Source organism: Boleophthalmus pectinirostris, unplaced genomic scaffold (assembly GCF_026225935.1).
Source record: "Boleophthalmus pectinirostris isolate CB_2022bp ecotype Guang Dong unplaced genomic scaffold, ASM2622593v1 HiC_scaffold_18, whole genome shotgun sequence".
NCBI classification, from domain to species: domain Eukaryota; kingdom Metazoa; phylum Chordata; class Actinopteri; order Gobiiformes; family Gobiidae; genus Boleophthalmus; species Boleophthalmus pectinirostris.
Window position 1 is genome coordinate 4,472,080 of NW_026571133.1, and position 13,289 is coordinate 4,485,368.

The 13,289-nt window shown below is 39.9% G+C and overlaps 1 protein-coding gene across 1 annotated transcript in view; it reads left to right on the forward strand.

Annotated features, from left to right (window-relative positions):
- The window catches only part of LOC110156003 (serine/threonine-protein kinase WNK1-like), a 323,906-nt gene that overhangs the window by 166,976 nt on the left and 143,641 nt on the right, over positions 1–13,289 (forward strand). The window lies entirely within an intron of this gene.

The following is a 13,289-nucleotide window of genomic DNA, read 5'->3' on the forward strand; positions in this document are numbered from 1 at the left end:
ACAGAAGCAGGACTTAACCAGGACTAAACCAGGGACTAAGGTCTAAACTCAAACTAAACACAACTCCAGGTCTGTTCGGATCAGGAATCTCGTACTTTGGTCTCTTTAAGATGAACCCTGTGACCCTGAATAACTCTCCTCAGTTTTTTTTTTTTTTTGGACCCGTAGTAGAAAGACATAAATAATTAACAAAGAGTTATTAATAATGGAGTAAGAAGAGCCCACAGACGGTCTGACTCCTCGCTGCTGCTGCTCCCAGCGTCGGGCAGGTCCACAGTGCTCCAAAGGGGGGGTTGTACATGAGTGTTGTGGGCAAGGCCAGGGCTAAGTGCTGCTGGGAAATTTCATATCAGCTTTCAGGCAGTCACATGACCCGCAGCTCAGGTCACGTGAGTCTGGTCACGTGAGTCTGGTCATGTGACGGTAAAGAAGAGACAGAGACAGAGGGAGGAGGGAGGAGTTATGGTCGATAAAAGACAATAAGGCTGTAATGTAAAGACTAATAATAAAACCTGCTAACACCAGTACCAGGACTAAACCAGGACTAAACCAGGACTAAACCAAACCAGGTCTAAACCAAGGACTAAACCAGGACTAAACCAGGACTAAACCAGGGACTAAACCAAACTGAACCAGGACTGAAACCAGGACTAAACCAGGACTAAACCAGGACTAAACCAGGACTAAACCAGGACTAAACCAGGACTAAACCAGGACTAAACCAGGACTAAACCAGACTGAAACCAGGACTAAACCAGGACTAAACCAGGACTAAACCAGGACTAAACCAGGAAACTAAACCAAGACTAAACCAGACTAAACCAGGACTAAAACCAGGACTAAACCAGGACTAAACCAGGACTAAACCAGGACTAAACCAAGGACTAAACCAGGACTAAACCAGACTAAACCAGACTAAACCAGACTAAACCAGACCAGGACTAAACCAGGACTAAACCAGGACTAAACCAAGACTAAACCAGACTAAACCAAGACTAAACCAAAGACTAAACCAGGACTAAACCAGACTAAACCAAGGACTAAACCAAGACTCAACCAAGACTAAACCAGGACTAAACCAGGACTAAACCAAGACTAAACCAGGACTAAACCAAGACTGAACTAGGACTTAATCAGGACTGAACAAGGGACTGAACCAGGACTAAACCAGGACTAAACCAGGTCTAAACCAAGACTAAACCAGGACTGAACCAAGACTAAACCAAGACTAAACCAAGACTAAACCAAGACTAAACCAAGACTAAACCAGGACTAAACCAAGACTGAACTAGGACTTAATCAGGACTGAACAAGGGACTGAGCCAAGGACTAAACCAGGGCCTTAACCAGGACTGAACCTGGACTGAACCTGGACTAAACCAGGACTAAACCAAGACTAAACAGGGGACTAAACTAGGACCTAAACCAGGTCTAAACCGGGGACTAAACCAGGTCTAAACTAGGGACTTAACCTGGATTAAACCAAGGACTCAACTAGGGCCTAAACCAGGACTAAACCAGGACTAAACCAGGGACTGAACCGGGACTGAACTGGGACTGAACCAGGGATTAAACCGGGACTAAATTAGGTCTAAACCAAGTCTAAACCAGGTCTGAACCAGGTCTAAACCAGGTCTGAACCAGGTCTAAACCAGGACTAAAACCAGGTCTAAAACCAGGTATAAACCAGGTCTAAACCAGATCTAAAACCAGGTCTAAACCAGGTCTGAACCAAGTCTAAACTGGGACTGAACCAGGGACTAAACCAGGACTGAACCACAACTGAACAGGGGACTGAACCAGGACTGAACCAGGACTAAACAAGGGCCTGAACAAAACACAACTCCAGGTCTGCTTTGATGAGGAAAAAACATTATAACACAGATCAGAAATGACCTTTACCTCAAATCACAAAATCTCACAAATTTTCAGAGTTTATTTTTGTTTTTGTTTTGTTTTTCCAAATAAAATGTTCTCTGACTCTTCTCTTGTGAACGTTTCCTTCATGTGAACGGGTGGAACCACATCTCACTGAGATTTATGCACAAAAAAACACTTTTGGCACAGTAATAACAGCTTTTAAATTATTCTTATTGTAGTGTAATGTTTTATTTAGATTATGTGTAATTCCAGAGAGTAAACACACTCCCACTCTCAGTTTGAACCGTTTCTCTCTGTGATTAGACTAAATGAGTTCTCACATTGGTTTTTTGTCTCATAAATAAATAAATATAAAAGAGTCGGGCTTTTGAACGGCTCTTTCAAATGAACACATCCAAAAGAGTCTCTGTTTGGGGGGTAAAATGTGTTTCCCTGAAGCTTAAACTTTGATAAAACTCTGTAAAAAAAATAAAAATAAAAATCTGATTCTTGTGTTACTTTAATTGTTCATAGAGACATAAAAATTTTAATTGGTTCTGTGAAATGAATTTGCAAATATGATTACAATCACAAACACCACTTATTTTTCTCCAAAATCATGCAGTTATAGAATATTTAAAGGTGCATTATGTCACTTTTTGGGTTGGGGGTTTGTCACTTGCTTGTTTCTATGGAGATGTCATTGCTCTGCCTGGAATGTTCCACAGTGTGACTTTAACTCCAAGCTCTAACTCACTTAATTTAATTTATTCAATTACTGGTGGTTTTATAGCTCAAAAATATTCGGAAACCAAGACAGAACCAGGACAGAACGAGGACTCAACCATGATAAATCAGGTCTAAACCAGGGACTAAACCAGGACTAAACCTGGACTAAATCAGGGACAGAACCAGGGACTGAACCAGGCCTAAATCAGGTCTAAACGTGGACTAAACCAGTGACTAAACCAGGACTAAACCAGGGACTAACCAGGACAGAACCAGGTCTAAACCAGGTCTAAACGTGGACTAAACCAGGGACTAAACCAGGACTAAACTAGGACAGAACCAGGGTCTAAACCAGGACTAAACCAGGGACTAAACCATGTCTAAACCAGGACTAAACCTCAGATTAAACCACAACTAAACCAGGACAAAATCAGATCTAAACCAGGACAGAACCAAGACTAAACCTGGACTAAACCAGGTACTTAACTTGAAGCTCAAACTTACATTTATTAAATCACAGGTGATTTTACAGCTCAAAAATACCTTGGAAAAAAAAAAGACATTCTGACTGAGCGGGGTCGCCTCTCCACAGATCTGACCTGTAACTTGATCTGGTTCGGTCTCCATAAAGACAGAAAGATTTAATTCTATACAGTACTGTGAAAAAATCCAGAAAATCAATAACCTCTCACTTGTACTTGTTAAAAAATCATCATTTAATTAGATTTTTCTCCAAAACCGTGTAATTACAGAATATTTAGGAGTTTTTCGGTGTCAATTTGGCGTCGTCGGTGAAATGTTTTGGAGGTGAGCAGGTTTGTGCAGCAGAGATTGTCCCTTTTAGACCTGTTTCCTCGTGTCATATGACACCGACGAGGCCCGGTATTACACAAGTCCCCATCACGTCATCGCCCGGAGACTCCTGTTCTCTCACAGGCGGCTCAGGAGACTCGCTCAGGGTCTAACGTGGGGGTTTTCTTCCGTTTAAAAGCGACGCAAACACAAAAGGAAATTATAGAGATGACGTCATTCGGTCGAAGACATTAGACTGATATTAAAGGTCCCGCGTTATGCTTTTGTTTTTTGTTTTTTTGATTGATGTTATATTGTTGTTTCCTCGTCACAAACAGACCTGGACTTGTGTTTTGTTTCATTCACACATTTAACGCCTGCTTTTTTGGGCCGAGTTCTTCTTCTCTCAAATTGAAAACTGGATTAAATCAGGACAGAACCAGGGACTAAACCAGGACTAAACCCAGAGCTAATCCAGGACTAAACCAGGATTAAACTAGGACAGAACCAGGGACTAAACCAGGACTAAAAGAGGGAATAAACCAGGACAGAACCAGGTCTAAACTAGGTCTAAACCAGGACTAAACCCAGAGCTAATCCAGGACTAAACCAGGATTAAACTAGGACAGAACAAGGGACTAAACCAGAGGACTAAACCAGGGACTAATCCAGGACTAAACCAGGATTAAACTAGGACAGAACAAGGGACTAAACCAGGACAGAACCAGGACTAAACTAGGACTAAACCAGGGATTAAACCAGGATAGAATCAGGATTAAACAAGGACTAAACCAGGAATAAACCAAGGTCTAAACCAGGACCAAACCAGGGTCTAAACCAGAACTAAACTGGGTCTAAACTGAGGTCTAAACAAGGACCAAACCAAGGACAAAACCAGGGCTAAACCAGGACAGAACCAGGACTAAACTAGGACCAAACCAAGGACTAAACCAGGGACTAAACCAGGACTAAACCAGGGAATAAACCAGGACTAAACGGGGACTAAACCAGGACAGAACCAGGTCTAAACCAGGGACTAAACCAGGATTAAACCAGGACTAAATCAGGGAATAAACTGGGACTAAACCAGGACTAAACCAGCAAATAAACTGGAACTAAACCAGGACTAAACCAGGACTAGAACCAGAACTAAACCAGGACTAAACCAGGAGGAAATAAACCCGGACTAATCCATCATCTAAATTTTTTCAGGATTTAACTGGAATTAAACCAGGGACTGAAACCAGGGACAGAACCAGGACTAAACTTTAAACTAACTCAATACTTGTTAAAAAAAAAATAAAAAAATAATAATAATCATCATTCATCAGATCATCATTTGCTTTTATAAGATTTTAAACAATACACATGCGTAGCTGCCAATGCATTCACGTGGGTCCGTTTTTAATCCAGATGCCCTTCCTGTCGTCACCCGTGTTGCATCTGCTCGTTTCCAGATTCCAGATGATCTCCTCTGATTATTATGTTAAATGTTTGCTAATAAAAACGAATATTGTGACAGTCGTTTCTTTCATGAGTTTGCCCTTGAGTGAAAATGACTCACAGCTCAAGTGTTGTGTTCAGGTTTTGTTCTGTGCCAAATCCTCTGCTGCAACAAACTTGTTTCGGTTTTAAAACAGATTCAACAAGATCCAAGATTTTATTGTCACAGAAAAACAATAAAATTACGTTTAGAGTCGAGTTTCCCTGTAAAGTTTAAAACCAAAAATGCGAGAAATCCAAAACACACACCAAAGATCTGGGTTCTTCTGTGGTCCTGACAAGTTTCCTATGCGTTATCTCCATGGAAACGAGCAGATAACACCAATAGAGCATCTTACAGGTCAGATCTGTGGAGAGGCGAGACCGCACAGTGAAGTATTATTCCCCCATCGAATCACTTGTAATTGGAAAAAAAAACACTAAATAGACAAATGCCGTACGGTGAAATATGCCAAGGAAAGCGATAACATCTCCATGGAGACGTCAGACCAGAAATGTTACGTAGTGTAGCTTTCCCACTTACTTTAGCGTTCAGCAGCACAAATGAAGACTTTGTCTCTTTCTAAACGCTCTTAAACGGACGATCGTTTTGACTGTTGACCGTGACACACCTCATCAGAAAAATGTCAAAAATGAGAAAAGTGGAGCCGAGTGCAGGATTTTACAACAAAAATTGACTTATTCCTATTTACATACAAGTTCATGTTAAAACATTGTGTTGAAATTGCATTTTTTTTTAAGTTTCAGGTTGTTCATAATATTATAATATTTTGTAAAAGAAAGAGTTCATCAATTAAAAAAGATTTCTGTAATAGATTTGTGTTTCTCTGCACAAATATTTGAACTTATTGTTATTTTTGGGGTTTATATGACATGAGTTTTCTGATCCGGCCCCTTCGGGATCAAAGTTGGTTGGATACGGCCCCCGAACCAAAATGAGTTTGACACCCCTGGTCTAGATTATTCACGGTGGTGAGTTTGTGAGAGCTTTTCACAACTTTCAGAGGCCAGAGAGGAGTTTTGCAATCACAACAAATAGCATTCTAACACGCACTTGCTGATTATCGTACAATAAAACACCGAAAATTACACAAAATGGAATATTGTGAGCTTTAAGATCTGTTTTAATGCTTAAATCTGAGTAAATCTGACACAAGATGAACCGCATCACATCATCACTCAATGTATATTTGAGTCGTCCTCATAGGAAATAAAAAAACAAACTTAAATGATCCACCCACATTCACATTCATACTACACATTCACTAAGACAGGGAGGCAACGGATTAAAAATTACGCCACGATCTGCCAACGGATCGTGGACGCCTGGACTAAGGAATCAGTCTCAAGTGTCGTCCGTTTGTTTGACTTAATGCTCCTTATAATCCGTGGGTTTTATGTCTGAAAATAGACGAGAGAATCCAACATTATTGATATTGCGCCTTATAATCCGGTGCTCCTTATAGTCCGAAAAATACGGTAGACGCAGACAGAACACAGCAGACTTATTTTGACCCCAGGAAGTTCTTTTACAATCCAACATGTCTGTATTAAGTAAGACAAATGGAAAAAGAATCAGGTACAAGTCCGTTAATAATGCATTTGTTAACGTGAAGCCACTACAGGTGATAATTATAGACGAGGTTGGCTGAATCTTTGGTTTTCTGTGTCGCTTTGGTGTCTGTTTATTTTTGGGGCAGTGATGAGCTAAATGTGTCAGCTTCTATTTCACACTGGACTGAAGACGAGGCTAAAACACACAGCCACAAATGAGCACGTTCGCTGTTGCATATCCACACAGAGACGGTAAAATGTGACTCAACTTAAACCTATGCGGGTTACAACATCAAGGAAATATGCAGAAACAGTGGGCGATGTAGACAAGTCATTTCGTTTTTTTTGTGTGTGTGTGTTTGGACTTAACATAAAACATTAAAGGGGCGATAGTTTGCTGGTTTTCTGATCCATGTTATAATGTTGTTTCCTCATCACAAACAGACCTGGAGTTGTGTTTTGTTTCTTTCTCACATGTAACTTTATGTTTGCGCTCCATGGGTTCAGTCTATACGTGCATCACGAACTTTGGACTTCCGGTCATCGCGCAATGCATACTGGGAAGGATTTTCCGGAAAAAGTGAGCATCAAACCTCCACGTTTGATTTCCCAGTGGGTGGCGTCTATAGGCGAGTTTCAGCTGACGTCATTGTTATTAAAAGCCCGCGTTGCATGCTGGGAAATATTTTGGTCGGAGGCAAGAAACACGATAGCGTCAAACACAGTGCGTAACCTCGCGTATTTATCCCCGATAATGGTAAATTCCTGCTGCATTATCTGGATGCACAAATAGAAGCACGAAAGAAGGAAAATGTCTTTTTCGTATTCTGAGTGAAAAGAACCGCTAACGGTGAATTAAACGGCTTTCAAACATCCGCAGAGCAAACGTAGAAGATCCTAACAAACCGTGGACTCCAACAAGTTCAACAACACATCGAGACTCTTGGAGGTTTTCATCTTTTCTGCTGTGAATGGCCCAGGAGTTTCCACCAAGTCATTGTGGATATCGCTCAAGTGAATATTTGTCCAGGTAGTTGGCGATTCTCTGACCAGAAATTTGGTTTGTTCCACCTTTTGTCGGGGTTGAAAAGGGTGATTTGGCGTCCGTCGATGCTTATGACCAATTTCTGGTCAAATGGTCTTGGGTCCTCTGCCGTTAGAGTGGATAAATAACCGGGATCAATACCCTTTACGTGTTTTCTCGCTCCGTCCGTCATGTTGAATTAGTGTTTCTTGCCGCCGACCAAAATAATTCATAGCATGCAACGCGCGCTTTTGTCAACAATGAAAATCGCCTATAGACAAAGCCCATCTTTTCAAGTCTTTTGAACCTTATCGCTTTTGTTTTTGGTTCTGATATTGTCATATTTTAGTTTTGGGATTCGGACATCTTAATTGTGTGATTGTTGGATGTTCTAACAGTGGAAAACGGCTCGAGAAATGGGCTTTGGAAGTTTGCGAACTCCATAACTGCTAAAGGGAATCAGATCTGTGTGACTGCAGACGAGGGTTGTCCCGATCCGATCACGTGATCGAAAATCGGCGCTGATCACGTGACTGCGGACTCTATCCGGACTTGACCGTTATGGTCCAATCAGTTATCGGATCAATAATATAAGTATATAACACACAGGACACACAGCACTCAACAGTTGATGTTTTTTTTTTTTTACTGAGGTGCGGGATTTGCTCAGGGACGTCCAGTTAGTGCAAGTATCTGCCCCAACACCTGCTGTACTAGAAAGCTGCTAAGAACTGTTATGTTGGTGGAGTAAACAGCGTCTGTGCGTCTTGCGTCTGTGGACTGCGTGACAGTCGTACGTAAACCACGTACCGGCGGCGCAGGCAGGTCAGTTACACTAGAAACGTAGGGAGATTGATTGACAGCCTGTCAGCTCACAGATAACGAGGCAGTGTCGTTATCTATTGGCAAATGTTTAGCCCCACCACGTCCAGACTTGATGAATTTTTATTCTCTTTTTTTTGGTCATCATAATTACAAGGCTACTGCACCTCTATAATCTATCATTGACAACTTGAAAAAAAAAAAAAATCCTCCATACAACCTTTAAAGCCCATTTTGAAAAGTGTAGGACCTTTAAAATGTTAGTACCACATCGGTTTGGCTTGGAAATATGTTGGTTTTGTGTTGAGTCCAGTTACGGTTTATTATTTTTGTTTTGTGGATTAATTGCGTCATTTCCTTTTACTACAGCACCATATTTAAATTTCCCTTATAACTGTTTTCGAGTCGAGTTGGGGCACGTTGGGTGACTAACATTATATGGATGTGAGAGAGAGAGATCACACATGCAGATATGAAGCAGCGGTTACGGTATAAAGAGCCCGTGTGTGTGTTCGTGCTCGTGCGTGTGTGTCGCTGTGACTGAGGTGTGAGGAATGCCACTTAAACTACAGGCAGGACTTGTTAAATATAAGCCTCTATCTGGACCTCACGCCGCAGCGAACACCAGAGTGGAAACTATAACTAATTACAAACACTTGCAGTAATTTAAGAAGTGTTTAAGTAACTAAATACTTCAATTATATATTCAGAATAGTGAGTTTTCTGGTGGAGACTTCATTAGCTGCTTGTCTTCTAGAACAGGGTTTTTTTAATTGGCTGAATGTGAAGCTTCCCGACATCTTTTGAGTTCCTGGCAATGAGTTTCAATAACAACTGAATGAATGTTTTTAATGTTTTTTTGTTGTTGTTGTTTTTCATAAATGATTTTGGCAACAGTAAATCATTTCCAACTTTGTGCAGGACTAATTGAGGAGACTTTTAACATCACTGAATATCAGTAAGACAAAACCGGGACTAAACCAGGACTAAACCAGATCTAAAGCAGAACTGAACCAGACCTAAACCAGGTCTAAACCAGGTCTAAACCAGGACTAAATCAGGACTGTACCAGGTCTAAACAAGGTCTAAACCAGGACTAAACCAGGTCTAAACCAAGATTAAACCAGGACTAAACCAGGTCTAAACCAGGTCTAAACCAGGACTAAACCAGGTCTAAAGCAGAACTGAACCAGACCTAAACCAGGTCTAAACCAGATCTAAACCAGGACTAAATCAGGACTATACCAGGTCTAAACAAGGTCTAAACCAGGACTAAACCAGGTCTAAACCAAGATTAAACCAAGGACTAAACCAGGTCTAAACAAGGTCTAAACCAGGACTAAACCAGGTCTAAACCAGACTAAACCAGACTAAACCAGGTCTAAACCAGGTCTAAACCAGGACTAAACCTAAACCAGGAAACAAGGTCTAAACCAGGACTAAACCAGGACTAAACCAGATCTAAACCAGGACTAAACCAGGACTAAACCAGGACTAAACCAGATCTAAACCAGGACTAAACCAGGTCTAAACCAGAACTAAACCAGACTAAACCAGGACTAAACCTAAACCAGGACTAAACCAGGACTAAAACCAAACAAACAGTCTAAAACCAGACTAAACCAGGTAAACCAGTAAACCAGGACTAAACCTAAACCTAAACCAGGACTAAACCAGGTCTAAACCAGGACTAAACCAGGTCTAAACCAGGACTAAAACCAGGTCTAAACCAGGACTAAACCAGGACTAAACCAGGTCTAAACCAGGACTAAACCAGGTCTAAACCAGATCTAAACCAGGACTACTTTTCTGTACTCGGCTCATTTATGACTAGTGTTTTTGTCATTTTTAAGCAGCTTTTCTGTATTTTACCTAAACAAATGATAAGTTATGCCTCTCTTTACTGTTGGCAGGGATAAAATTGGTCAAAAATAGGGACGGCTGGGACTTCTTTTGTATAAAACTGGGGGAAAAATCACAGGTTTTGTATAAATCTGCTGGGACAGGAGACACAGGGCTCAAAACTGGGACTGTCCCGGATAAACAGGGACGTCCGGTCACCTTAATCTATCTGTACTTCATCTAAGGTTTGCTGTGGCTCTGTTATAAACTAAATTTCTCGTGTAGTAGCTCTCTGGTATTTTTGTTTTGTAAAAGTAGCTCACTGGAGGAAAAACTTTTGAGACCCCTGCTTTAAAAAAAATACCAGAGCAGCTTTTAGGTATTTTTTGTTGTACTTGTACTTGTAATTCTGTCCATTTGAACCATGTAACTGCTACTTTTACTTGTCATTACTCTTTCCACCGCTCATATACTGGTGTTCAAGTAGTTTCTATTTGAGTCTCGCGTTATCAGCTCAAAACACGTGGGCCCTCTAGAGGCGCTCGTGGGCACTGCGGGCGAGGAGCTGCTGAGAGCCGTGGAGCTGTGTCCTTGAGTGATGATGACATTTTTAAGTGCACGGGCCGTTGCATAAGCGCTACTCAACGGCCAATAAAAAAAGTTGTATCCCGGGAAACCAAATATTTTCCACTTTGTCATGCTAATACTCCAGTTGTCATATATCACGGAAGGGAAGAGAGGAGATAAAACGGTGGCAGTCAGTTCAACAATTTATGCGACTTTTGCCCATTCTAAAGATGTAATATTTCAATTTTTTTATATTTTTTATTGCTATGGAAACACTACTCACGTAAAAGTCCAATATTACAACATTTTAGTCAAGTTATAATGTTGTTACTGTAATGTTCGTGTCATTAAACAGACGTGGTAACAGATTAGGTAAAAGAACTAAGTGAATGGTCTGATTTGTTTTGGTGTCACTGTAAAGTAGGGATGTAACTAAAAAACCCAAATATCGTGATATCGTATCGTCAAAGTTCTCACAATAATATCGTTGACCATCACAATATATCGAATTACAAGTCTCTTTGCTTAAATTAAGAGTTATGGTGCAGTTTCTGATTTATTTTTTTGCAGTTTTCTGGTTTCTGTTTGAGAGAAGAAAAACTTAGGGCCTGTCCACACGACAATGTTTTTTGGTCTAAACCAGGCTTGTCCAAACTATGGCCCGTGGGCCAATTGCGGCACTCAGACAATTTTTTCTTGGCCCTCAGGCTTCGAGGTGAATTGGCCCAAATTACCTTGCATCAATTAAAAATGAACTTTTTACTGCAAGTTTTTTGAAAATCTACCTTGATAAAGTTAATATTTAATATTTAGTGTGTGGGTTTAACAATCTTAGCATGAATAAAGACTGATGGCTCATTCTAACGTGTTAATTATGCACATATATTAATTATTCACTGTATTGAGCATCAGTCTACGGCCCTCGATCGGCCCTCTGCTTCATCTGTGTTTAGATATGTGGCCCTTGATTAAAAAGTTTGGACACCCCTGGTCTAAACGGTGAACTTTGTTTTTGTTTTGGTCTTCGTTCGCACAGAGCCGGCGTTTCAGGTGGGCGAAAACTGAGTTTTTTGAGAACGGGTTCCAGAGTGGAGAAATCTGAGAACACCGGTGTTGCATTGTCGTGTGGACGAGCAAACCACAGTTTTTGGAAAACGATGACGTCGCGTCCCGTCATCACCAGGGTCCTTCGATGCAGCGGAGCCTAATACTAAGAACAGAATACACACACGGATCAATAACAAAGACTACGCACAAGTAACTAAACTGCTGGATTTTGAGACCAAGTTATTCTAATAATTCTCATCCAATTCTTATGGCTAAAAACGAAAACTTATGTTTAATTTTTGCAAAACAAAATGGCTATATTTCTGGGATACATTTAAAATTGGCTAAATTACCTTAAAGTTAAAAAAATCAAAAAACAAAAAAAAAAAAAACGGTGATGAGATATGCATTATTAAATATTATTATCATTAACAGCACCACGTACAGCTGTTACATCGTTTTCACTCAGTGCTCCGTTGTCGTCTGGACGTGAACATTTCTTGATCCGACGTGTGTGGACGAGAATTTTTTAGGGTTAGAAAAAATCCAGGAGTGTTGTCGTGTGGATATAACCTCAGACTAAATATGCTGGATTTTTTTTGTGTTAAACATGTGTGAAGGAAAAAAAAAAACAACACAACTCCAAGAAACAACATTATAACATAGATCGGAAAATAACGTAATAGTTTAGGTCAGACATGTCAAACTCAGGCCCGGGGTCCAAATTTGGCCCGTGATATAATTATATTTGGCCCCGCGAGATCACAACAAATCTGTATTAGAGCTCCCTGCCGGCTACAGATAGACTATAGAGACATTATTTATTTAAAATTGTGTTATTATTTTATATTCTGCTTGTTCTGGATTCAATGTTTAAGCAAAACTTTTATTAAACATTGATTTTAATAAAAGGTTTAATATTACATATCTCGAAAGAAGAGAAAACGGTAACACTTTATTATAACTACACCTTATTTAGCCTTAATAAAGCATGAACAAAGACTTAATTAATAATGATTCACGCTTAGTAACTACTTAATTACTACCTTAATTAGCACTTGCACTTAATTTGCCTGTGTTGTAAATAGTTACTCATAATTATTTCATACTTAATTACTCATGAACTAACCATTTGAGCATTTATTAATGATTAGTAAACTATGAGAGAATGATTTACTAATAATGCAATGCAATGATAATTCAGGCAGCTGTTATTATGTTATTAGATGTTATTATATACTTTTCTAAAGTGAAGACTAAATATCCTTTATTAAACATTTACTAAGCATGAATCATTATTAATTAAGTCTTTGTTCATTATTAATTAAGTCTTTATTCATGCTTTATTAAGGCTAAATAAGGTGTAGTTGCTTTAAAATACCCTAAATTATTTACCAGAAGTGAAATGAGTTGGTTTTTCCTCTTTAACTTAAACTTGCGGTGTGATTTATTGCCGCGGGCATATTAACCCCTGCCTCTTATTGTTCCAGAATGATCTATTAATACGCTTGCGTCCATTCTACTCGCGTTACCAGGACTTATGTAATGA